The sequence below is a fragment of the Phalacrocorax carbo genome, chromosome 21, assembly GCF_963921805.1.
Source record: "Phalacrocorax carbo chromosome 21, bPhaCar2.1, whole genome shotgun sequence".
In the NCBI taxonomy this organism is placed as follows: domain Eukaryota; kingdom Metazoa; phylum Chordata; class Aves; order Suliformes; family Phalacrocoracidae; genus Phalacrocorax; species Phalacrocorax carbo.
Genome location: NC_087533.1, coordinates 4716663 through 4743958, shown reverse-complemented (window position 1 = coordinate 4743958; position 27296 = coordinate 4716663). Strand labels below are relative to the sequence as shown.

Below are 27296 nucleotides of genomic sequence, written 5' to 3'. Positions count from 1 at the left end.
TGAAGTTATACCGCAAATAATTTTCCTACCGAAATCACATTTTGGCAAAGTGATATTCTGCGAAGCTGAAATGATGTTCTGAACTCTGAATTAATACTGAGCATATGAGGCACTGCTGACACAACATCAAAATATAGCAATTGCCCTGAGTCAGAAAGAAAGCAACAATTATTAAAGAATTATTTTCTCTTTCTTGCCAATATTGTCACATGAAAGTTTTCTGTTGTGCTAACATACCAATGGCTTTCAAAGATCTGCTTTTGTTAAACTATGTCACATGTTTGTGTGTCATACACAAGGAAGAACGAAATCTGCCAGCACAAAACTGTCCCAACCTCAAGGAAGACCAGAGCCCCCGACGATTTTACACAAGAACTTCAACCTGCCTCACATCCTGCAGTTGAAGCAGGTCTCCAACTGATGTTGAACACTGTGGCAGTTTTAATCAGAGAAGGGTCTATCCCCTTACACTTTCTGTATTCAGAATCCTTTCAACAGACATAGTTAACCACAGATTTGCACTGATTTACTGAAAACCAACATAATCTTATCCATTAGTAGAATAATTGCCTGGCTAGTCTTTCACTCCACACTTCTCTCCTAGCTTCCCATGGCTAAATGAGTCTCTCCAAGCAAGCTTTTCCCAGCGGAAGATAATGTGTTGTTCCATGTCTTATTTCAGATGCTTCCACTTCTATCAGGGCAGTAAACATCCTATTTTCTACCTGCCAAGCTGCAATTGCTTTGCTCCCACTGAATAATACATAATTCTATAAACAAGCATATGGAAACCAGTGACAATCCCTGGAGAATATGTTGCCCATGACATGCAGAGTGTACCTGGCCACAAAATTCATTGCAACGGCTTGGTGGTTTGTAAAACTTACAAGGCAAGTAAATGCAGTGGGTTACCTAATCAGTGATTTAAAGTGATATTGCTCTACCTATGTGCATCTCAGGTGGTAAAAGGATATGGATTTGGAATTAGTAAAAGGTTAATAACCCAATGGTTCAGTTTTTCCTGCCATGACCTACTAAGGGGAGCTCTTCTTGCATTTTGGACTATGTAAACCCCCTCCCACCCCCCCCACCCCCCCGCCTCCATATTCATGAGCATGTAATGCCACACAGGCCAGAGGCAGGTTGTGAAAGAACACGTGGCGGTAGAAGAATCTGCCCCCTGAATCATTACAAAACTTTACTGGCAAAATTTATACGTGTGAGAAGCAAGCACTTCTAAGGGTTCACCAGTGAAGGTCCAACCAGGGGAAAACGATACTTGCCTGAACCTCAGTGCGGGATGGAGTCTCTGGAGAAGAGGCAGTAGGTGAGATCCTCCTCCTGTGCCTTGTGTAGGTCCTTCATGGAGACTTTGGGCCTTGACTCTTGCCTTCAGAAGAATCCAGATGACCCTTTCTCTTTCTTGTTTATGAGCAATTCCCACTGAAGTCATCAGGTTACTCCTATAGGGGTGGGGAGGGAAGAGAGAGAGATTTATTCCTATGCAGAGCAGGACTATAAGAGTTGTGCTTCACTGAAATCCCAGAGGGGAAAGTTAAACAGGTGCCTGGGTCTTGAGCTGACACTGTACACAGAGCACTTCAATCTCAGATTACAGAATGGATCTGGAGGGGAAAAGAAAAAGCCATTTTTTCCCCTAATATTAAAAGCAACATGAACACAAGTTGTTTTGATAAATAGGGAGACAAAATTAATTTAAAAAATTAAACAGAGCAAGGTTTTCCCTTCTCTACCCGGAACAGTTCTCTCCTAATCCCAAGGCTGTAACAGTTCCCCAGTCAATCCCCCTGAATCACCCTTTTTGCAGCAAAATACATGCATGGGGCCAAATGTTGCTGCCTTTGCCCTGACTAAACAACTTTTTCCTCCCAGGTAGACCCAACATCTCAGCCACCACCACCACATTCCCACTGACACTGTGGAATGTCCAAACATGCAAAATTCCACCCTAGTTCTCTGGAGAGGATAATATTTCCCTACCCAGACCTACCTAAAGAAAACACATCAAGTTATTCAAATATTTATTCTTAGATTCTGGAAGGTCAGACTGATATCACTTCTGCAAGCATAAGTCCGGAGTAATGACTGAAACTCAAGGATTTACACCCGTGTGTTTGCAATCAGCATGAAGTCACTCAGTGGGCATCTATCATCAGAAGTGTAAAATGAGAGCTTTGCATGCATAAAGCACTGCAAGATAAGCCCACAGTCTCAAAAAGCAATGAGCCAGGCCTGATTCTGCTGCTGCATCAGTATTCAGCAGTGGTTTCAGTGGGACAGCTCGGTATTTACACTGGAGTAAGGAAAATCAGGATTAGGCACCATCTGTCTCAGAGTTGAGCGACCAGAATTGCTCTACACATTTGAATCCTCTTCCCCGTTTCTTTAATCTCTTACACATTCCAGGTTTTCCATTCAGCTTCAGTGACAAAAGATTTTACAAAATGACAGTCCAGATTGAGAGAAGAGAAATGACAACCTCTGACAAAAGAGATACCAAACTTTTATCAATGATAAGTGCTCCTTCCACACAGACACTGGTCTGCAATGGTAAATATAAGGCAGATGTCGAATGGAAATTAAACATTGTGCTCCCAGGGTGGCCTCGGCTGCATTCAGAGTTTGATTTAAAACAAGGCCAGAGTTCTTTCATCATTTCTTCAGAAAGTTTCAATTCTAAAGATATTCCAAACAGAGACATACTTGACCTAGAACTTGGCAATGCAAGACGATATATATATGTGTAAAAAAGACTAATACGGAGAATAAAAGGCAAAGCAAGTTGTCTGTAGGGCGGACTCAGAGAATCTCTTCATCAAATCACTTATATTTCAGCATTCTGAGAGTTAAAAGTGAATTCAGGTGAAACATCTTTTCCCGTTTCTTTCAAACTCAATTCACAACAAACATTTATCATTTAGGAGACTCGCACAACTAGATATTCTTAACCATAAGCAAACAGGAGCCTAACTATTCAGCAGTTTAAGGAGTATTTTCCTGCAAGCTTCTTTAAGACATAAACCGTATTTACATCTGTGAAAGCACTCTGTCTGTTATTATTAGACATGATAAAATAGCACTAGACATTTGCAATGACTTAGATATTCAGACTCAAGAAGCACACATTTGAATGGTCTGTAGTGTTTTCTTTTTATAATTTCTGATAACAGCTCATTCAAAATAATGTAATAATAGACTTTTAAAAATTAAATCCCCAAAGTGCTAAACAGCCTGTAAAATTAGGAGAGTAAGTATAAATTTAGGGGTTGAAAAGATGCTCGTATTTACAAAAGCAGTTAAAAGCATAAACCAAATTGCATTTGCTTCTCTCTTACTTTGTTACATTTTTAAGACAAAAAAAATACTGAAAGTGAAATGACTAGATTATTTACAACTTGAATACGTAAATACGTTTGTACTCTTCTTGGAAGCCATATTTTAGAAATAATTTATTTTTCTAAACAATTTCATTTCAAACGCAGTAAAACAAAAAAACTTTTGAGGCCATGACTTTGTAACCTCCCTAAAGTTTTGAACACCGGAAAAGCCGGCCTGTTCACACAAGACAATCAAGCACATACTTAAATGTCAAGTAAAGTCCTGTATACATTTTTTCCTCCCATGAAAGGAAGAAACTGTGACAAGATTTTACTTTTAGATGACCTGACAAACCAGCACTTTCTGGCACGAGCAGGACAGTCATTCCCCCTCCATTTCCCAGTGAAAGATTCAACCATCTGAAACACAAACCTCATTCTACACTGAGATATTTTCAAATAAAACCAAGTTGTAAACAGTCTCTCTGGCCTTTTAAAAAATCATTTTCAATCGCTTTAAAACATAAAATATAGATGGATGGATGAATGAATGGACAGCTAGAGAAATGCTTTCAGTCATGCTTCCTCCCCCCCACCCTTAAAATTGAAAAGCATCAGTATCCAAATAGCAACAGGAAATTTTTACCTTGTGGCTAAATAGCTCACTGTTCACTTTGCAGCTGCCTCTATTTTTTTGCTGGGCAAAACACCAATACAAAAGTCTTTCCTAAGAAACCAAGCTTTTGACATAAGGGCAGCGACAAACGCAAACCTACAAAGAATTTTTTCCCCCGTCCCGTCGTTATAATTCCTAATTTTGTGGGATGTATTGCTGGGCTGTTTATCATAACAGTGTGCAATAAAAAGGACGACTAACTCTTGCAATTTTCTCCCTACTCCTCCCCTTGACAGGGGCCACTGATAGGGAAAGAGGCTCGGAAAAGCAGAGCAGTGAAAGGCTAAGAAACAATAGGGAACCATGGCTTTGACAATGCAGCCCTGAACCCTTTTTGCTCCCGCTGTGACACTTGCATTCAAGAGCAAGGGCGGCTGCCATCATAAGAATGGACAATGGCATGAGGAATACAAGGGAGAGGGGGGATAAAAAAAAAAAGGAAATCAGATGAATTCAGAGCTAAGATGGCAGAGCTCTCACCTTTTCCGCTTTTTTCGAGTAATCTGGATGGAGACGTCCCGCAGAGAAGAGATAAAAAGGGTGTGCTGAACTGTTGGATGGTTCTGAAGACTTCTGCATTTGCAAACGCATTTTAGAACTATTTGTAGGGGTATATATGCTGCATGCCATCTCTCTGTCTCTGTCTCTCTCTCTCTCTCTGTGTCTCTCTCTCTTCTGTTTTATGTCCTGCTATCTCCATCACACACCTCTAATAGTATGAAGACTTTCTGCCCATGTAAGTAAGTGAGAGTGTGTGTTCCTTAATGTTTGAATCAAGACACACGTCTGCATGCATTTCTAATCTAAGGAGCCTATAGCAGTTACTACAACTATCAATTAGTCAGCAATAGCTTGAGATCCCCATGTGTCTGGGTGAACAAAGGTGAGAAACACATGCAAATAGTACTACAGCACCTGGGTCACGTACAGTAACTTAGCTAGCAACAAATAATTGCATCTGTTTCTGCCTTTTCGATGCTTCTTGCTCATTGTTATGTAAAGTTACAGGTTATTAATGTGAATAGTAACACAATTAGGCATGGCATTGTATATTTTCATTTGAACAACACAATAAAAGGAAATTAAGCTTAACTAGATGGAAATAAATGGTGACTTAAAGGCTTTAAACTAAAAGATTCTCTGATCTGTAGCAGTGCTTCCATTTTTTGATCAATTGTTCCCGAGTTAAAGATGCAAATGATGTAGATGTATTTGGTCATTTCATATATATTAGATAAGAAACTGATTATTCCAGAGCAGACAGAGAGGATGCCTAATGTCCTGAAGTTAAGTCCATAAAGAGGGTAAGCTAAATCTGTTACTATTTTTTTTAATTAAGCGACTGTTACTTTTAAAATCATTTTAAGGGTGGTTTTTTTCAGATGTTTTAGACTTAAGCCAAACAATTTAGAAGAAAGATACGGTACCTTTTACTCTCTCCTTCTTCTTAACCTCAAAAAATGAGCTTTACCTTTAAAAACTGTCAGAGTCAAAATGGACTAAGAAAAAATGCCCTGAACAAAATCAAAAACAACAAAATGAAAAAGCTCCAAAATCCAGCACCACCCTGACTCCACCACAAGAAAAGACAGAGCTAGGTTGCTATCCATGAGCAGAGAGCATTTCAAAGGTGACAACACAGTCTGTGGACAATGTTAGTTACACAGATTTGATAAGAGCGACTACGGCTCCAAACTGTAATTTAATTTGCAGAAATTATACCCCACGCTTCGAGGTGCAGGGAACTCAAAAAATTAAGCCGTTTGACGGGAAGAGTTTGTTGCTGAGAAGCAAGCATTTTTCCTCATGTACAATATGCTTATAGAGTCCTGCAAGGATGCACGCTGCATAACCCTCTCTCGTTAGCTCTCTTTCTACTTATATCAGCTTCCACGGGAGGCTAATTAGTGACACCAAAGGAAAAACATTCTTCCCAATTTTGGGCTCTTAGAAACTGTCAAGTTTATTTAGCTTTAGATGGCATAATGAGAAAAAAAAAATCTTAAATTTAAAAACAACAGAAATACTTCCTTAAAGAAATAACTCCCCAGCTGCCTCACCTTTCAAGAACAGGCTAGTGGCTAGAAGATTACAGCCAGCCACTGCTAACAATATAGAAGGTGCTTACAACGAAGCAAGATTAAAGAAAAGCTGCAGCAAGACAGTGTCTTTGCCCAGAGAAGCCCTGAGTGCGAGCGTCCCAGAGCTGACTGTACAGCGTAAAATAAAGCAATAACGGGCTTTAAAAGAAACGGTGCTAAATGGGTGTTGTGCTGACCCGCCATGCAGTTTCATTTCAAAACTTAGCTGTTGGGAATTGCAGGTGCTATGGAGACAGAAGATTTCCAATATGCCAAGCGCAGAGTTTATCGTAGGCTCTTTGCTCTCTGAAAGACAGGCACCGCATAGAGGACTAGCACAACACGGAGAGCAGTGGCCGGCTTTGCAACTCCACCAGAAACAACCACGCTCGCGGTCCCTTTGCCAGAGGTCTTATCAGGCAGACAAAAGCATAACAAAAACTACAAAATAATCTCGCCCTTCGCCGAACAATGAGACCTTAAAATATACGTACGCAAGGGTATTACATGCAGAATTGGCAGGGGGAGGGGCAGGGGGATGAGAACAACATTTCCCATCAATGCGTTTTATTTCTTAGTGTCTGAAAAGGCTGTTTCCCACTTTAATGTGAATTACTCATCTCTTATCGGGCCAGTCTGTTGCCTGCAAATGTACATCTCAGGTGAAAAGGGGCATTTATTTAGGAGTTCAAACAGAAACTAATCGCTCGATACTTATCTGGGGTTGAAAAGTAGTTAAATAGAATAGTAAAGACTGTAATCATTCCCATGGCTATCTATCTGGTAACACCACTTGGGCACGCAGGTCCGTCAGACGGTAAGGTAGCTAAGGGAGGAAGGCGGTTAAACCACAGTGCTGGATATTTTTACTCCTGTATTTTACGTCCAATTCTTCTAGCTCCTCATCTGATTCCTGATACCGTCGCTCCTTCAAACATATCACATTCTGATAAAATAAGTCAGCTTTCTTTAAAAAAAAACAAAACAAACCCAAACAGATGAACAGACACCACTAATCAGATGTAATGTAATCGAATGCTCTTCTTCATCTGATCTGTCTACTCTGTGTAATCTAGCTATTCTACCAGCTCCAGCATTTGTAATAGGCATGACATCGATTCAGATCTCGTATAATGTTATTTCAGTATTTTATTCTTAAATGAGACTACAATTTGGGTGGCTACTTTGCATTCAAAACTCTTCATCAACTTTGTAAATGATATCATGTGCAAAGGCAAAGCTGATCTACACCTTTCTGCTACGTTTTAATCGCTGCATTCCATAATGCTGCAGACAATTCTCAGAGCAGGGCACAAATTTTATAACAGACAAAGGAGCAACAGGAATTTAACAACAGAACTGCCCACGATCACCACTGAAAAATGAAAACCACAAAGCTATTCTGTAAGATCTGCCTTCGGACACAAGCTGCAGAGAGATGCAATCTTGCCTGCGTACAACACTGATATGTTTTTATGTTTTCTAAAATGCAGAAAGATTTCCTTAAAAAGAAGCATTTAAACCACATAGGCTTCACCCGAAGAAAAAGAAAACCTCGTCTTATTTTACAGGACAAGCAGGATTCACAGATTAATGGACAAATCAGTCTGCTAGGTAAATGACAGCAGTGGAAAGAACAAACAAACCCTCTTGTACAAACAAATATATTTGAATGTCATAAAAATGTTGACAACAGTTATGTGATTAAAGCAATTGTTTTTTTTCATTTAAGGCCTTACCATTGGAATAATTTAAAATTAAGTGAGAAACATCAGCCCCTTGGGTTTTGCAGAAGAGATTTAATTTGTAGAAATAGTTGTGGGGTTCTTTAAACGTAGCTATTTTCAACGTTGCAAGATAAAGCTCTTTTTTTTCTAATTTTATTTTAAGAATAGACCCCATTTAGGATTTCACATTGTAAATCTCCCTATGTCTGAATGCTGTTACAAGGTTTGACAATGAAAGAATAATTCATGTCAGACAAAAAGAGCCCTTCAATCAGCTTCATGCAGCTTTTCTCCTGCAGGGCTATGCCAAAACGAATGTGGAATCCTGAACTGAACCATCCATCACATTTCCCGAGTCTTTCAATTAATGACACTGCAATCAGATCGATGGCGTGTAATAAGAAAAGAGCTTTGCATTTCTATACCTATTAATTCGCTGAGTAACTCCAGTGGTAAAACGTGACCAGAAAGGGAAAAGAAAAGAAAATTTCATCCTCCTAGCAAGATTTTTGGGGATGTTTAAGCCACTCTGTACAAGCCTCGGCTCTACATTCCTGTCTCACCCCAAGTCCCGAGCGCTCAAAGCAAAAATCACATAGGATTTTTTTTTTGTTTAAAAGCAGGACAGCCTCCCTTCCAGACAGGTATTTTCTTTTCTGCTGCTAAGCACGTGGAGCGCTAAGTGTTTTCTAGGTAGACACTCTAGATTACAAAGAGGAGTCCATTTTTCTTCCAGGCTCAGACTGGTCAACCCCCACCAGACTTCTGTTAGCCAGAAATGTCCTCTGCAGTCGGAGCCATGGAGGGGCGCAGTCACTTACAGGGCAGGGCTCTGTGGACTCGTTCTCCGGTGCGAAGGCAGTAATTAGCGACAAAATTTCCAGATCACAGAACATGCCAAGGATGGAGTTACCTCACGCAGTGATTAACCTCCAACAAAACGAGGTGGGGGAGAGAGCTGGGCAGGGGGTGAGGGCAGCCAGGACAAAAAAAGTCTACCAGCAACCATGGGATGAAATTAGAGCGACCTCACGTCAGTGAACTGGCATAAGATTTTTGGATCGATGACAAAAATTATCGAGGCTTTGCAGAATGGAGCTGCCAAGCACATTTCAATTCCCTTACTGCAAACATTGTGGGTATTGTTTGGAGAAGCCGAACACTACAGGAATGAGAGAACTGCAATTAACCAGAACACTGCGTTTGTTAAAATTATTTAATTTGGAACTGCCTCTTTTTTTTTTAAAAAGGTAGCTTTCTTGCCTTAAAATGCCTGACTTACAAAATACCCTCTCTTCAAATATTACGCAGCATTTCCTAAAAAGCTACCAAGCCTCTCCTTTCTGGGTCACGCGGAAATAAGAGCTCAAACCAAAAGGCATTACCACCTTGCAGCTGACGAGCAGCTTAGAAGGAAGGAGTGATTTGGAGGACCTCCCAGGAGATAAGGGTGGGTCACAGGCAATGAGACACACATCTTGCCCACAGAAAGATCCCCGTTGTGTTCCCTTGGACAGGAAACTGGACGTGAACTGCCCCTGCCAACATTAACCCCTTCCTCTGGATCAGATGAAGCCTTCAATCTCCAGTGCTGACACTTAATTCAGCAGCTTTGGCTCTACCTCAAAGGAAAGAAGCTGCAGCTGTGATAGGAGATGGACCCAGGACAAAACCCACAAAAAGACCTTCTTTTGGGAGCAATAGACTTTCAGTGAGGTTGTGTATTTTGGAAATCTTCAGAAAGGGAAAATAAATCTTTATGAGAGAAAACAAGAAATGGAACAACAGAAAACAAGGGAGGTTTTTAAGGTTCACTTCACCAATCCTTTCAAATATCAAAGAGTGCTTTTAAAGGATCATTCCTGGCTTTGCCTCTTAGCATCTTTTATGATCAAATTTCAGCAATTTCTAATTTCAGCAGCACCTCAAAAAAAAAAAAAGCCTTGTTAATGCTGCATCTCAGTGTACCCATCCATGCCACACATGGAGTCGGGCACAGTCTGTAAGCTTGCGGGCCTGGAAGGGGAACTGAAAACACCATGGCAATAAGTGAAATGGCACAATGCCCATGAGCTGACTTGCAAAATAATTGCAGCTAAAGCACAGTGAGAGATGCCCAGTCACTGGCAGACAAAGAAAAATAAATAAATTATGTAGAAGCAACAACAATTCATTTCCAAATAAAACGTGACAGTTGAATGCAAGCTAAAGAAAAAGGGAAAAAGAAACGTGGGATGAGAAACCTGTAAAACCAAAAGACTTTAACCAGGAAGCCAAATGCAAAATATTTATATTGCCTGTCACTGTGTCTTGCCCTCTCTCAACAGAGCACGTAGATGCACACAACCATAGGTGTCTCAGGATCCCACCACGTTTCAGAAGAGCAGGGTTCACAGCCCAGTTGCAGCACACATACCTTAGTGACCTCCAAGGTGGAATCAGCCCCGATCACCCCTCCTGACTTACGGGGCACATTACATCAACAACCACCCCAACTAGTTTTAGTGCGTATGTCAACATCTATACACAGGGAGGTGTCTTTAAGCCCAGTGAGACTGCAGGAGTTGGAGGGGATATTTCTGACATTTTACAAGATTCTCACAGCGAATACGTGATCGGAGATTTACAGCTCTGAACAGTGCCTTGCACCGTCCAGTTGCAAAGCACAGTATGTGCTCCACAGCTTAATAACATACAAATGTCTTGTCTGCTAGTAGGTCAGGGAGAGGAGAGAAAGGGGTGCCGCCTCGAGCCATTATTTCAGCACTGGCTGCCTTCCAGGAACTAACAGAGCTTCAGAAGGCACGGGCAGGCTTGCTTACATCTGCTTCCCTCCGCTGTAGCTGCAGACAGACTTACACACTGATATTTTTGGTTGTTTTTTTTTTTAATGGGTTTGGACAAGCTTTCAGTAGGTATTCTCAGGGTTCTTTTCCCCTTCTCTCTCAAAGGAGCTTTGGGAGCGACCACTGCAAATGAATTTGATGAAGAGAAGGCTTCTATAATTGTTTGCCTTGTTCGGCGGCTGGGGCAACGACAGCATCTGGCCTTGTGGTAACGCATCTGTCTGCAAAGGCTGCGGAGCCTCTGTTAGCCCATCAGCAGAAAAAGTCAGATACCTGCCTTGCTGTCATACAGACAGGCACACAACAAATCCACCTGGACTGTTCAAAGTCCTGTCCAGACCTAAGCTTTGGGAGCCAGACCTTGTCCCATGTGGTGGGATGCGTTTCTGGAAATTTAGCCAAGACACAGAGCTTCAGCTATCAAGGTCCTGGGTTCAATCCCCACTGATCACAATGTTTAAATAGTCATTATTCAATTTCCTTTCTATTGAAATAGTAACTAAAAAGACACCTTCACAATGCCTCTGGTGCTCTAGCACATGATTAATACTACAATTAAATTTCAGCATTAAAACAATCAATTCAACAAAGATGCTGCTAGTCAGCCACCACCTATAAAAACTCCCCTGTGTCTCCTTATCTAGGAATCCTATCCTTAGCTTTCTCCAAATCCCCGTTCAAACCGTAGCACTGCAATCACTGCTTTCCATCAAAATAAAAGTAGGTATATTTCAATACCTACCCTTCACAAATAATTATCTGACAACACAATATTATTAAAAGGTAGGTAAGAAAATTGAAGGAAAATCTGAAGGTAAGTGAGATCACAGAATCAAAGAATGTTTTGGGTTGGCACCTAATGAGACAGGGGCACAGGGTCCTGTTGAAAGGATAGAGTGTTGCCACTGGAATGAAAAAAGGTTGAGGAGCACTGGTTTAAGAGTCAAAGATCAGGGTGGGGTGGGGGGTGATCCCAGCTTCACATTCCTCACGATGCCATGGAATAAAAAAGAGCACTTTAGTTTTGTTCTGGGCTCTCTCCACCAACTGATCTCATCCTCAGATAAAACAATAGAATCACATATACAAATATTGGCAGCGCTCAGCCTTGTTTTTCACTGCAAGCCCAAAGGGTGTGCGGCATTGAAATTGCAAGCTCTTCTGAGCATGCCTGATCAGCTCTGCCTGCCAGATTTTCAATCTCTGGTGGCCAGTTCTGTTCCCAATTTATACAAAAACGCAGCTTCTAGTACGCATGGTGTTCTGAGGACAAGCTCCGGTCCTCAGGCCCATCTGAACCAGGAGAACACCACACATGAAGGAAGCAGTCACAGAAAGGAGTTTATTAATTGGCCTCTCTTGATCTCCGTGCTGGGATCTCTACTGAAAGCCATGGGGCTTGGTGAGAACAGCTCTCCAATGGATTTATTTTCCCATTGCACCTCCTGGAGGCGTAACCTTGGAGGTATAGCACAGAAGGTGGAAGTCTAAACCATTCCAGGACCCCCAGCTGCTCCGGGAGTCAGTGAAATTTGCTGGCGGCTCCATAGCAGAGAGCAAGAACCGCCCTGCACACTCATCAGTCCCACCCAGCTCAGAAAGGAGCAGACAATAGTCCATCGTCACCCAGACAGAAGCAATTAGCTCTTGTTCCCTCATCAGGGGTGTTTTCTCAGACATTTAATTAACACCAATAATTCAGTAGTACCAACTTGTTTTTAAGGAAGGACAAGCATGCTTTTCTCTTTTTTTTTTTTTCTATTGAGTTGTGTAAGTGCCTACAGATGCTATAAAGATTTTCAGAAATATCCAATAAATGGGCTCTATTTAAAAAAAAAAAAAACAAACAACCAAAAGCAACCCCAGTGGGCTTTTATCTGCATCTTTCAGCAACTAAACAACTTATTTTAAAATATCAGCTACATGTTTAAAATATCAATGACATGTTTAGGGCTGACACTATACTCATATAACTTTTGATGTAAAAAATGAGTTGCCAAAACTATTCACGTAGCCTCCCTCTACAATGAATGCAAACAGAACACTTCCAATAGGCAGTTCACTTCCAAACACAGGATCTAAAATAGCTAATATCACTCAATCTCTGGACATGCCCCCTTCTCTCCACTGGTTAGAAAGAGATCCTGACTGACCAGCATAGCCCTACTAATTTTTAGACATTTCAAATTAGACAACATTAATAGTCTCCAAAGTGCCTAGCCCTTGTATGACTAACGCTGGGATTTCCTACAGGGATGTAGCAGCTTAAAACTGATAAAACTCTTGGATATCCTACGTCATTTGAAAATAATACATTTCAAAAGCCAGTATCTTAACTGTCCCACACAACTTTTTGACACACAGACTGATAATGTCTCATTCATTCCTCTAATATCTCAGGAGTAGAAACTTGTGAGAAAGAGGTTATGGAGAATGTTATTTATCCTACTTAAGCAAATCTCTTCTTAATATCAAGTGCCTAATAATTTTCTTTTGTCTGTTACCTTGGTTCTCACCTGTTTATTGTTCTTCTGCCTCTGCTATACTCATATATACACGCACAGAGACATACATATGTTTGGTCTTGACGGATATGGAGATAACTCTTACAAAAAGGAGCTTAGTCTTAAATAATGCCAGGATACAGAAAAAAAACCTATTTACATTTCTGTGGGCTAAGAAATAAGTCTTATTCACTCAAAAGCTGAGAAGTGGGATCATTTGAGGTACTATCAGATGCTTATCAGATTTATACCAATGGTTAGTGAGCCTTAACTGCAAACACAGACATATCAGTGTTCTTGTAAGTCAGCTGCTGCATGTTTTAAAGGGAATTCACCTCTTCTCCAAGAGTACATTAGTCACATATAAATTGTTGAACCTGGAGAAATAGAACTTTCCTGATGGTCACAGTAGTTGCCTTATGGAAGACTTTATTACCCTTACATTAGCCTGTAAAATTACATTATTGAACTCACAGCTAACCACTGGTGTTTCGACTCAGCAGCCTTCTGCAGCAGAATACAACGGGCTGACCATGCACTGTGAGTGAGAGTCACACCTTCAAAGGCAGAATACAAGCATTATATACTGCTTTGGCTCGCTGGAGGATGTGCATGAGTTTAAATACCTGTGTATTAGAGTACAAGAGAAGCATATTTTTGGTTCCCGCCAACATATTCTGAGACCAACCATATTTGGTCTGAAGCAGATCTAGCAAAACTTTATATTTTAGGTGAAATCTGATAAAACTAATATCCTCTGAACAGTTTTTGGCATCTAAGCCCCAACACAGAAAAGATGACCCTACAGAACAAACACAGTGAATCTGAGCTCTTCAGTTTACCTTGAGCCTTTACACAGAGATCAGAGGCCAATTATACTAGAGAAGTTTGATACAACTCCACTGTGTTTCCTGGACACTTTCAGCTATTTAATTAACCACTAATACTGGCTACTGCGCTATCGTATGATTTTCCAAGTTTTACAGTCCAGTTTCTTTTAGGAATTCGCTTTCAGAATGTGTGGAGAGAAGATGATACTGCAAAAACAGCGTTACCACTCTGTAAACCGTGTCACCTATGAGCTTGCTCAGACCTCGAAGAAAATGCCTGAAGAACCCCTTGAAATTCAAGCTTAGCCTGGTGTAAGTAGGTGTTTTCACTAACAGTAGTGAGGTTTTGGCCCATTTTTTCAATTGAAAATCTGGTACAACGAAGTCCACAGAACTGAAAACACATACAAACCGTGATCAGAGACTTAGGTTTCTAAACCGTATTGAGGTTGCAAAAACAAATTGACATCGACATATGGAGAAAGTCTGAAGTTGCAGCAAACATTCACATATGTGAGAAACTTTGGCATGTAGGAGTCCCCATTAAATTCAAATATACAATGCACAAGATTAAAGTTATTCAGAGGCATTAATGTCTGCAAGATCAGACCCTGAGATTTCTCTGTGTAGTAACAGTTACTTTAGGTTTAATCTGTTATTGCATTAATATCTATAAAGAGCATATATAAATACAAATCAGGTGGCAGCTGCAGTCTTACTGAAGAAAAACAAAAAGATTGAAGAGCTAGGGGGGACCTAAATTGCCCATGATGGCAATTTCCAATGCCACATATTTTGGGATTATCATCCTGCTCAAACTGCAGCTCTTTTTTTCCAGACACAATACACACACACATATATAGATAAGAATGAAAGAGGCAAAGAAATGAATTTGAGAAAAAAGAGAACGACAATACTGATGGGGAAAATTGCTTCAAAATGGACAGATTGCCCTTACACAGGAGCAAGTGATAGCCTTAAGTACGGCAACCCCCCTCAGATTTCTGTGAAAAGCCTGATGTGCTCTACTTAACACTTAAGAAAATTCACTAGGGAATAATGACCTCTAATTTATTTTGGCTACAGTGATCTTCATCTGTGCTTCTGTTAATCTCACTCTGAAGATTTCAGGATACTTTTTAACTAGGGACTGACTCATTCTCTAGCTGCCTAGTAGTTAATCTGCTCAGCTATTTCCCCAAATAACCGTCTGCTCTACCTTGTATTTGTTTCACTCTCTTAGTTCTTGGTTCGTCCTGCTGGCTTATTCAGCACCCTTTAAATTTCTCCTCTGGCCTTATGTCTGGTTGCTTATGTTTTGGGCAGACAATAGAGGTGATACAGGCCATTATTCATGAGAAGCTTCAAGTGTAACGTGAGAAACATCTCATCTCCTGACCCCTGTTAGCATAAGAATTGCTGATAAAATTCTGGACTGAAAGAGAAGAATCTTCTGGGAAAAATATAGGCAAAAGTTTCACTTGAGAGATGCGTTTTGTAAGAAGAATCCAGATTAATTCTCTGCCTAAGGACCAGATCTAACTCCTAGTGCAGAAACTGGGAATCTAGAGAGGTAGCGCGGGAGAGACCTTACATGCTTGCAAAATTTTAAAGAGAAGGATTTTCCTTACCACTCCTACATCTCTGTGCTCCCACATTTTATTTTTTTTTTAATCCAAGGATCACAAAGTGATTTGCACACTTCAGTGAATGAAGCCTTGCAACGTTCCTGGAGAGGGTGTAAATGCAGTTCTATTGATTCCACATCCGGCTCACCTTAGTTAAAGATTGAAGACATCTCCTTGGATCATGCATTTTCATGCATTATCAAGTTACCAAGTTTTAAGCAGTTTCAACTGATTTTAACAGTCACATCTGAAAGAAGTTGGGGTGATGCAGTGGAAAAATCACACATACCAAAAGCATAGTCTCTGTCAAAGGATCGGATGCTAAACTGAGAAAACATCTGCTCATAGAAAGCAATATTTGGTAACCCTAGAAGTAGGTATCTGCAATTTAGAAGCAAAGGCAGGAACTGACCCACCCTACCACATGCCAATGTACCAATGGAAAACCCACAGACAGGTAGGTAGGCAGACAGATGCATTTTTCCCAAAGCAACAAATGCCACGCCACAATACACCTACAAAACATACTGAGGGCCAAATTCTTTCTAACAAAACTTTTCAGAGCCTACTGACTTAATACCAATTCATTCAATTTGCGGATGTATCAGTGGCTCTGGCAATTTCGTATCATACCTGCTAAAGAAGTCAACACCATTAACTCTGCCCATGTGGAGAACAGCATAACACAACATAGAACTGGCTCTCCAGGGGAGTGGCATGCACCTTAACCAGAAGGGTATCAGAGAGCACTGGTAGGCAGGCACATCCATGGGACAATTTTCAGTAGAAAGAAGTGCTATCCTGCTTGCTGAGACAGGAAGAGACAAAGTGTTTAGGAAACCCATTTCATCCCGTGTGCCCCGCAACGGGGATAAATTATGTGAGTGAAGTTTTTCCATAACTAGCTTTGGTGATTCTAATCCCAGTTACTTTTTCCTGTTCCTTGTTTGCTTTGAGACACTGTATCAATCCCAAGTAGACCCACAAGCAAACTATTGATGCTGTCTGTACTTCCAATACTTCCTGGGTATTATTTAACAACAAAGTTGGCGCAATTGGCATCAATGGGGTTGCCTTAGCAACCCTACCAACTTCATTTTATTTACATGAGGTATATAACAAGATAACGTGTCGTATCTCTAAGTGGCAGAGTTCTCCACCCTCAGCTTTAGCTAGAGGAACTGCACAAACCTAAACTGAGATGATTTCTGTGCTGATTCACCATATGATAACAGACTACAGGACTTGCACATGAGCCTGGCTAAAGCTCTTTAGCTGAACACTTGTCACATCAGAGCACAACCATTCAACTCATTTCTGTCCTCCCCAAATTCTTAAAGGCTGATCACGTATCCAAACTCAACAGTGTAAGACCTGGCACAGATGTAAGGGATGCTAACGAGTTCAAGCAACTTGCAATAGATGGTCCCACTTTGTCTAACTGGAGCCCAAAGGGTTTGTCATCCAACAGCAGGGCCATGCATGGGATTCAGAAGGCAGGTACACTCCCGGGATACCCTCCTTCTGTGTCTCCACTGCATGATTCCAGAGGTGGATCTGGGATGATGGGCTCAAATCTGAGGTGAACATGGGCCAGAAGGGGATCACTACCCTCTGAAGATTTTCAAATGCACTGGAGCCCAATTATGACACGCAATTTAACTGTTTAGCGGCACAAAGCTGTGAATAATAATTCACACATTTGAGAACCTACACAAAATCACCTCTGAAACTCACCAAGCTCTGCCATTACTAAAATGCAAACACAACAATTTTAGTATCATATTGTACCAATACTATTTAAAAATCTTACCATATTCACGAGGGGAAAGTGCTACTTTCACCCTTTTACGGTCGGGTGAAGTGAGATGCAGAGGTGCATAATTTGACCCAGGATATAAATCATGTCTGTGTCAGTCACAGACCAGAACAGTTCACAGCTTTCAGGTGAGTTTTCAGTGCACTAGATCTTACTGGCTTTCAGCACTAACTAAACCTATACTACTTTAAAGTAGTATTAAATAAATGGCAAACAGCAAACCAAATGGGCAATTAATGTTCTTGGGTGGATTAAAGGAAAAATCTACATGTACATACTCAAACTATTCCAAAACAAAATCTAAACATACTGAGAAATGTTTATACATGTGCAAACTGCTAATGGCATGCAAGAGGCTTATCTTTCAAATATCAGAGGTCAATGAGAAGGAATATGTGAATTTCCAAATGTTCCTTGCTTGGCTGATCCATCAATATGATAACTAATACATACTTAAACTCCTCAATGTACTCCCTGAAATTAAAACAACCAGATAGCACAGAAAGAGCTTAAATAACCATTATCAATGGATTTCAGATAAAAATCAAGAAATAATTTCAGAAAGATCACCCAACACAATCAAATGAAATAGCTTTGGAAATAGGTCAGGGAAGTGTGAGCTGGCAACCAATTACATTTCCTATGCAGAGGCAGTTCGGCAACAGTCTCCCCCGATTAAAAGCTTGACAAAGTTGGTCCAAGCTGCACTCCTCACTAATTGATGGGGAAAAAAGCCTTCAGAAAAAACTAACAATTTTCTACTTACCAATAGTGCTCACCATAGAGCAGATGTTTGCTCAGAGATAGGGTTTGGGTAGAGGCTGCACCTTTTCCCTCCTTGTTTTGGGAAATTAGGAGTGGCTAATTAGTGGTCCTCACTCTACCTCCCAAGCCACCCACTGCACACGCGCAGGGCAGGACACGCTCCCCTGCTCGACCCGTAACGTGTCCCCAAGAAATGACAGCACCGGAGGCAGGATTGCTGGGCATCCCCGTGCCAAGTACGGGCTAAGGGGAGCTCAGGGTGCCTGTACCATTGTGTGCCGGCACAACCAGCACAGCCCCCAGCACAGCCCCCAGCACAGCAGTGGCACTCCTGGCGTAGGATGTTTTGACACACACGTTGAGTTAGGAAAGCTGACTACCTCTGTGTTAAAGCTTAAGGGGCAAAATAGAAAGAGACTGGAATACTTACATAGGTTTACAAGTCACCAGCAGTTTAAAGGTTTTTAGTGTCCCTTTTTAGTGTCGTAAAGCTAGTGCTAAGGACCTCACCGAATCTTCTGCAACACCAAAACACTAAATTCCCCTTTATTTCAAGAGACACTAGACACCAAGTCTTTCCTTTGTTGTTTGCTTTTATCTCATTTTCAACCTATCCCTGTCATTATCAACTGAATACCTTTTAAATTCTGGCCCTTAGGCACTTTTTTTGTTTAAAATAGGACTTAGAAGTCCAAGTCATTTACATGCTCCTGTAAATGCGACCCTGCTCTCAGAAGAGTAAGGGGAGAGTCCTAGAAGACTAGAGTATGGAAAAGAAACTCACAGTATGGAAGAAACTAAGGAATTCCATCAAGTAATTAACATTGTCTGCATGACAACACTTTACATGTTTCATGTGTGGAAATGTAGAAACACTTCCACTTTCCCTTATAAACGGTGTTGTTATTTTAATTTTAATATCATCTAGAGGTTCCAACTAGAATTAGGGTGCCTCAACATTACTGACACACTCCTGTCACTCTACAGTCCAGGTCCTTAAGAAAAATATCAAATGTTACTCAATCCACCACAAAAACACACAACTTCGGAGCACTGGAAGAGCAGACTCACTAATTAGTTCAAGGGAGGACATTTCAAAACAAGGCGATTGAAAGCAAGGGTCAAGGTTAGCACTGAATTTCACACACATGAAGTTTGAGAGGAAAAATGCTTCTCTCTGGGCGTCTCTTCCTGCTAACCTTGTTTCGGCGCTGGCTGGCCTAGCTGCCTCTCGCGCTCTCCTCTCTCCTGGGCGGAACCCTGCAGTTCTTTGATTTCCTTTCATATTTGCAGCTATGTCATTTCTGGCTGACCCTTCCCAAACCTTGGATGTTTTTCTCTTGGAGCTGCAGGAGCATTACATATGCTTATCAGGAGACCAGCCCAGAGCCAGACTAGTGGTAAGGCTTCGAGGGTCTTCAGCAACTTTTTGACAATTCTGAGAGGTTGGGGAAACCAGGAGGAAAGGTGGGAGCCAATTTCCCCATAATTTTGGTCTTTATTTTTCTTTCTCCCCACATGCCCCCAGAAAGATAACACCACATATTTTTCTGTCTTTAGAGCCATTACTGTCTTGGATAATGGGGCAGTTCCTCACAAACATCAGTTACTGGAAATCGTGTATAAAATTGTCCTGTCTCCACTTCCTGGTCTTCTCTCCTCCTCCACAAAGAGTCTCTCCTAAAAAGAGCACAAATGACTGTCATTAAAGATGAAGCTTGTGGGTTGTGAAGTTTTGGCTGCTTTAAAAATCAGACAGACCAAGTCAGCTCAGCCCAGCTTAAACTACAGAATCACAGATGGCCAAGCCACCACGGGCTTTCACAGAGAGGAGCCCAAGCCACACATCTGCACTACAGTTTGAAACCTCAGGGTTTCATTTAGGGTTGCTCAGACCTAGACTGTATGGTTTAGCCTCTTCTCCCACATGAAACTTTACTCCTCTATGGGTGTTGCATTTGGGGGTTTATGGGAGCTATCAGGATACATTTTGGTTACTAGGCGAGAAACCCCTGATAATTAGTATTCCCACAGGATGTTTCTCATCCTTCCTGACTCCCAGCGCATCAGAAGTACCATCTTATCAGCTGCTCCTGAAGCATCTCAGCAACCCGCTCTGCTTGTGCAGGACTGGTCAACAACACCACACAAAAAAACTCAGCTGGAAAGACTACGCACACCAGAAGACAGATCATGCACAGAACCTAGAAATGCCACCCATAAAGGCCTACGGCACCATCATTTCATAAAAATGATAATTAAATGCCCTTTGTTAATGGTACTAAAGCTTACTCATTTAAGCATGGCATCATCCGTATTACACTCAAAAGCCTATCAATACAATGCAAAACCACCACTTTTAGGTGTTAGCTTCTTTGAAGGGGCTGGAGCAAAACAAATTAGTCCTAAACATCTTGGATTTTCCAAGGAGAAATATTTCTGTGAACAAATGAAGAAAACAGACTCCCAGGGCCCCTCATAAATTCTGGCACAGAAAGGCATGTGCTTCCATTGAGTACATTTCAGAACAATATTTCCTGAGGCATTTCTGAATGGTATTGATTTACATGCAAAAGATGATGTCTGCAGCCATGCAAAAGGACAGGACAACAAAGGTGAAAGAACAATGCATCAAGAAACAAATGTAGACCTTTTTTTCTTCAAGTTAATTAAAAGAAACTAGGTCTGATTCCCTTTGTTTGACACCAGTAGGATACCATTCACTGCTCAAGAGTTAATCCTGATTTACTGCAGCAAATCAGAGCGATACGCGCTCAGCATATGAGCCATTCTAAGTTGCAATCAGACAGAGACTTCAGCACAATGCTCCCTACATCTGCAACAAACTCGGATCAAATTTTACTAATCACCTACCTCTTTTCAATCCATTATGTTGACCATTAAGATAATCATATGAATTTGTAAGTCTGAGATGGGAGAGCCATGTGAGCCTCCATGGTTGTGTTTCTATGGAAACAATTCCCCTGGCATCTTCGGTCCACATTCGGTATTCCTGTCTGACTCTTCATCTCATTCACGCGCTCAAAATCCCCTTTTCCCGAACTCTCATTTCAGGAGGGCTACGTTGTTTTCTTTTTTCTATTCCTCCATTGAGCTGGATATCACAGGGATGACGCGGTGTCTAGCAGGTCACTGTGCCCCACTCCTGACCCAGAGAAATCAGGATGAAGGCATCGGGGCAGCACAGTCTCCACAGGCTCTTTTAGCACTTTTGCTTTTTTTGGTGCAACTGGCAAGACTGAAGATTAGTCCTAATTACGTTTTACAGGTCTGGCCTCTTTCATCCCTCAGCGAAGATTACGCATGAATTGCAATGGAAACTGATATCTGTAGCAACTTCCTTCCAGAAGCTACTACACTCCCATCTCCTTCCTCTGCTCTCTGGTGGCTTCACCCATCTCATCAAAGCCATCACTTATGCGAAAGGTGGCAACCTCCGAACTCCACGTACAGCCAAGCCACACCGCGCTTCAGCTGTGGGACAGGAGAGCTCCCTACCCAGCTGGAACCAGGAGCATGTAAGGGAGCCAGAAATTAACTTCTCTGTTAAAATTTGGCCATAATGCTTCAATTAACGCTCCATCCTTATGAAAAGTACCACATCCCAAGCAACAGGGCCTCCATCACTTCCCTTCTGAGACTATTTTGCAGTAGAATGGGCTTCACACTTAATTTTCCTAAGAGTCAGCCCACATTTTTAATTGCTCAATCTCACTGTAATTCAATCCCCGTGGACCATCATGAACAATTCGTTCCTTGTGTCTGCAGAGCGGCCACAATCTTGATCAACTCAGCAGGGACGGAACTAAGGGTTTCTAAGGCTGAAAACATGAGCTGCTATACCCTGTTCCAACACGCTACACTCACTAATTGGGGTATTTAGAGACTGTTCCTCTGTGCAAGCATTGCACAGAAGGAGGCACGTCATATACATTCAGCAGTGGATTACACCTGCAGCTTCTTGCTACTTCTCATGGCGATGTCCCTCCATTTTCTGGGACTGCGTTAGACTTTTCTCTACTGCCTTAAAAGCTCTCTGTATTTCTGCAAGAGCAGGTGAAGAAAATAGTAACAGACACGTCCTTAAAGTCCATCCTTTTGCCAATATTCAGCTGGAGCATTAAATAAAATTTTAAGCTTTCTGGTACCAGCTCTGCTTGTTAGCAAAGGTAGAGGCACTACAGAAAGAAGATGTCCAAATATCTTCTGCATTTAACCACTCTGTATTCTGAATATACCGGGAATTAACTTGCAGGAGTTAAAACGCCAGTTGCCTCCCTAAACTACTGCTTCCACTCCTGCTGGTGCCAGTTTTAAAAAAGCGCAAGGGCCACATTTTTAGACAGTATAATTTGGCACAGATCCCATAGCTCCATTGTTTTCACTGGAACTGCGGTAAATTACACCAGATGAGGATATTGCTCTAAAAAGATTTTGCTTTAAAACAAACACACAAACAAAAACAGGTTTAGACAAGACTGGGGATTTTGAAGCTGCATTCCTGTCTCCAGAAACTTCCAATGACTTGCAGTAGTCTTTGCTTCACCAAGCCACAAATTTGTAACGCCTTTAATCTTCCCATGTAAGTCAGATCCTCTATTCCCTTAATCGTTTTTGTTGCTTTTCTCTGAATTCTGTCCAATTTACCACACACTACAGACTACATTACATCTGAAAGGCCAGAAGTATGGTGTACAGAAGCTCATTTTTGAATTCTATGACCTCAATTCTTGGGAGGATTTCAGAGACCAGACACCAGGCTATAAATGAGGAATGTGTGCCCGTATAGCTGGGTAATTTAAATGCATTTTCTGTGAATAAATCTACTAGGTACTTTCTTGATCTGTACAATCTTCTGCCATAGGGGCCTAACATAAAAATACTTCAAAGACTCTAACAAATTCCCTCAAGATGTGATCTTCAGCATTTCAAAAGCTGAAAGACATAGACAAGGTTTAAAGTGATCATGATATATTTTTTCAAGGAAATACTCTTCAGCAACTCCTGTTCACCCATTTCTTGAAAGTGAAATTACACCACCTCTCTCTATATATATATCTTTTTAACTTATTGACTATCTTATAAGCAATGCAAAGATGAAGTGGATTTGACATTTGGTTAGGGTTTACTATACCTCATTATCTTTAAATGAAGCACAGCAATGCTTCCTTCCTTCAAATACCCACTAGACAGTTCCAAATGGAAATCCTCTAGCCACAGACCTTCACCACTTCCCTTGCCTCTTGCAGCACTAAGAAAGTTTAGATTTGGATTCAAGTTTCAGCCCCGATCTCTCTCCCCATGTTAGGCTGAAACAAGACCCTGCATAGTAACACTTTTGTGAAAGATTATTTTTATGTTACACCTCAGTCACATCTCTGATATTAATTATACAGTTTGAGCTTTAAGCCAAAAGATATTTTGAAACTGGTGCTCTTGGCTGAAACCAAGATTCCTCATGTCCTCCAAATAGTTTCATAACAAACTCTCCTAGACTGCGGCATATTTAATGAGAAAGCAGATGATCAATTGCAGCCCGCCTTGCACGGTTAACTCAATCAACAAACTACTAATGACTCCAGCATGTTACAGCTTTTTTGGCTAATGAGAACCGTATTGACCAGATTTTCCCCGTTCTCCCAGGATCAAATGCCAATATGGAACGAGTTCTGGTACAACTGTAACATAAGCCTGCAAGGAAAACGCTGACCAGCAATAGCAGGACACAGCCTGAGTGTCATTAGGGAGCAAAATATCTCCCAGACTTGTGGGCCAGCCTTTCCGAACCCTTCCTTAGTATGTGCCTGTCTGGTGAAACCAGAGAAAGGCAGAGCCGCAGCGCAAGCGCGGAGCTTCCACCTTGGTGCACAGTGTTTCGAGACAGAAAAGCCTTTTGTTCCCGGCACACTGGCTGCACCGCCGCCTGTCCCACCACTCCTCCTCCTCACTGCTTTCTGCTGCCGTTGTGCGGCAAGTTAATTCGTAGCAGGTGAGAAGTAAATATGCTTTGCTTTCTCTTCTTTCACTTCTGTGCTGCCTGTTGCTGCAATGCACCCTCGCCTCCGTTTCTTCTTCCCTCCTCCTTCAAAGAGAATTCAAGTGACCATTTTCTGTATGAAACCTGAGAGCTGAGCATGCTCTAAGTGAAGAGCAGCATTTATTGTAGAGGCTGAGGACTGAGATGGGGAACAGTTCATCGGGTGTTATCTTGCCTGTTAAATAAAGATTTGCTCCATGGAAAGCAATGGAAAGAATTCCAGTGACTTCAGTCATCTTTGGACTAGAGCTTTCTTCCCTTACAAAATAACCTTCAGTTTCCGGTACAGACTGATTTCTAAAATGACCAGTTTCTAAAACAGACTTTCCATTCTGCACCCTGGAGAAAATACTGCAGTCTGACCAACTTCTCTCCATCGACAGGAGACCTTGGTTCCATTTTTGTCTACACTATCGTTTCGCTGGGTGACAAGTCACTTCCTTTCTCCAGCCCTTCACTTCCCTCTATCAAACAGGGATAACACAGAATACTTTGTCCTCTGGGAAGTAAAACTGCTACAGAAAAAAAACAGGTCATCTTAACGCTGCACCACCTGAGAGCCACACACTTTGCCATCCCTGGCTGCAACCAAACCAAAGCAAAAAACAAAAACACAACAGGTAAAAGGGGGAGAAAGGAGTAATTAGGACCTGTGAATCAACTGGAAAGCATCAATTCTCCAAAGCTTCTTTTCAGGCTAAGCTAATTTGCTAGTATCATTTTGAACAAAAATCATGGAGAGCGCATACAGTTCATCAATAGGGATTGTGTTCCTTCCTCTTTAAGAGGTGCTCCTACACAGTTCTCTCCTCTTTAAAAGGCTTAAATATTAAATATCATTCAGCCAAGTCATAGTGGGGGTCCACGCTTGACTTCATTCCTCTCTTAACAATGTCCTCAGGCCAGCCGCCAGGAATTCAGACACTTAATAACTTCCCTGGGCTGAGAACTCTTCACCTCGGGCATGCTCTCCTCTTATCTACAGGGGGAAATGTTCCTATTCATTTCATGTCTGCTCTGACCACAGCACTCCTTGCTTCACTGGCTCTCTCCTGTGCTAGTCTTCAGGTTCAAACTTTCCAGCCTCATCTGCTAGTCCACCCACACCCCCTTATTCCGGTAGCTTCCTACTCCCTCTTAACATAGCCTCAGCTTTCACCCTACAACATCTAAATCCTTTGTCCCCTTCCCCTACCCTGACTTCCATGTCGTCTTCTGTAACACCACCCTCTCCCTTGCAAAGGCTGATCCACAGAACTCTAGGCCTCTGCTATTGTGACAAGTTCTGATAAAGGATATTTCACACAGCCTTGTATTTTTAATGCTGAGTGGCCTTGTTTCAAAGCCATATTTCTAACAGTAGGCTACCCTCTTCTCATGCGCATTCGGCTTTGCAAGAGCAGTTCCAGGGACTTGTGAGCAGAAGCTGAAGCTCCACATTTGCAAGCAGGTTTCTACTCTTCCCTTAGAGTGTGCTTGGAGGTTCTGAACAAACACTGATCATGTTTCTCTCCTCCAGTCACTTCACAATCGTTTCCATCCTTTTTTTTTTGAGGGACACAAGCCAGCTAGCTAGAAATGGCCACCAGAAATGTGCTTTCACTGGTTTACTCGGTTTTAACCTCCGTTCTCTCCTCACCCTGTACAAAAAGTTTACAATTAAAAATTCAGAATTGGGTCCAAAACTGTGTGATTTAAGTCCATTCTTATCCACTGCTAACAGGTAGGAGCCATTCCCTACCAGCATGGCTTAAGAAATGTCCACGTCACTCTAGGCTTTATTCTCCTAGGCATCAAGAAGCCAGCTCTTGAAATATATGACTGGTAAAGTCTTGGAAGAGGCTGCAGTCTAAAGCAAATTAAAGTTACAGTAAAAATAACTTTGCCACTGCTCTTGGTTTTCTTCTGTAAATGGAACAGGGCATTAGCACAGCCAGTTTTTGTACTACAGGAGTCCTTCCTCAGATTGCTTTTAAGTTCATTAAGTTCCAGCCTCAGGAAGAAAATGGTAGCATTTGATTTATTGGTACAGGGGAAGAAGGATGAAATAAGCAATAAATCTAGTAACAGTGGTGTTACTCCAGCTCACTGCAAGCCAGTCCCAAGGAGCACCCAGATTCCAGTCCACGATTAGCACATATATCTGATGTACCAGTCCTCTCCTTGCTCTGTGCCTTGGCTTCCCTGCTCAGAGTAAGAGGATGCTAACTGTGAAGCTGAATTCCATTACATTTGGCAGAGACATAAAAATATAAAATCATGTACTCACAAGCAAATCCATGGAGACAGTGTTATCAAGCAACATACTTCTATATAAAGTATGTCTCTAGGATACATACAAAAGAACCGGCGTGAAGGCATTAGGGTAGTCCTACAGTTATGACACCCTTGAGGTATTTTGTTCTGGTACTGACTCTGCCACAGACACCCTGTGTGTGCCGGGGCAAATCATCAACTCTCTCCCCATCTGTACAACACAAAACCAATCCATCCTTCCTTGTTTTCTTCCTCCTCTCAGGGCTACTGGCATTACAATCTCTTAGGGCCAGAAAGTTACTCCTTCTGGATATGCTTGCAAAAATGACAGAGCCCCAGATTCAGCTGCTGCACTACCAGTACAAATCATGGGCCACCAATACACGTAATATTAGACAGACCCAGACTTACAGGCAGAAGAGAAGGAAACAGCTTCCCTAGAATGGATTATTTGTGACTTCTGAAGCAAATATGAGAAAACTAATGAATTTTCTCCCTGTTGTTGTTTGGGTTTTTTTATTATTATTATTATTATTACCTTCAAAGAGCAGAAAGGAACGACTAGAATGTTTCTGGACAAATCAATGAAACTAACACCCAACAAATGACTTTTCCTCAGTGTCTCATAAGTACCTGTCAACTTCAGGAGTGCCACCACAACTGAACGGAGAGATTTAAAGCCAGATTATTCATTAGAGAGCAAACTATTATTCTAGAGAATTAAATGAATTGGCTAGTGGCCAGCCTTCCTTACGGTGTAGGTACCAC

General features: G+C 41.6%; 1 long non-coding RNA gene across 1 annotated transcript in view; it reads right to left on the bottom strand.

The window, feature by feature from the left end:
* Window positions 1–1289: 1289 nt before the first annotated feature.
* The window catches only part of LOC135316673 (uncharacterized), a 40809-nt gene continuing 14802 nt past the window's right edge, over window positions 1290–27296 (bottom strand). The window contains exon 3 of the long non-coding RNA XR_010375915.1: window positions 1290–1463. This is a non-coding gene — a long non-coding RNA (uncharacterized LOC135316673). The remainder of the gene's footprint in view (window positions 1464–27296) is intronic.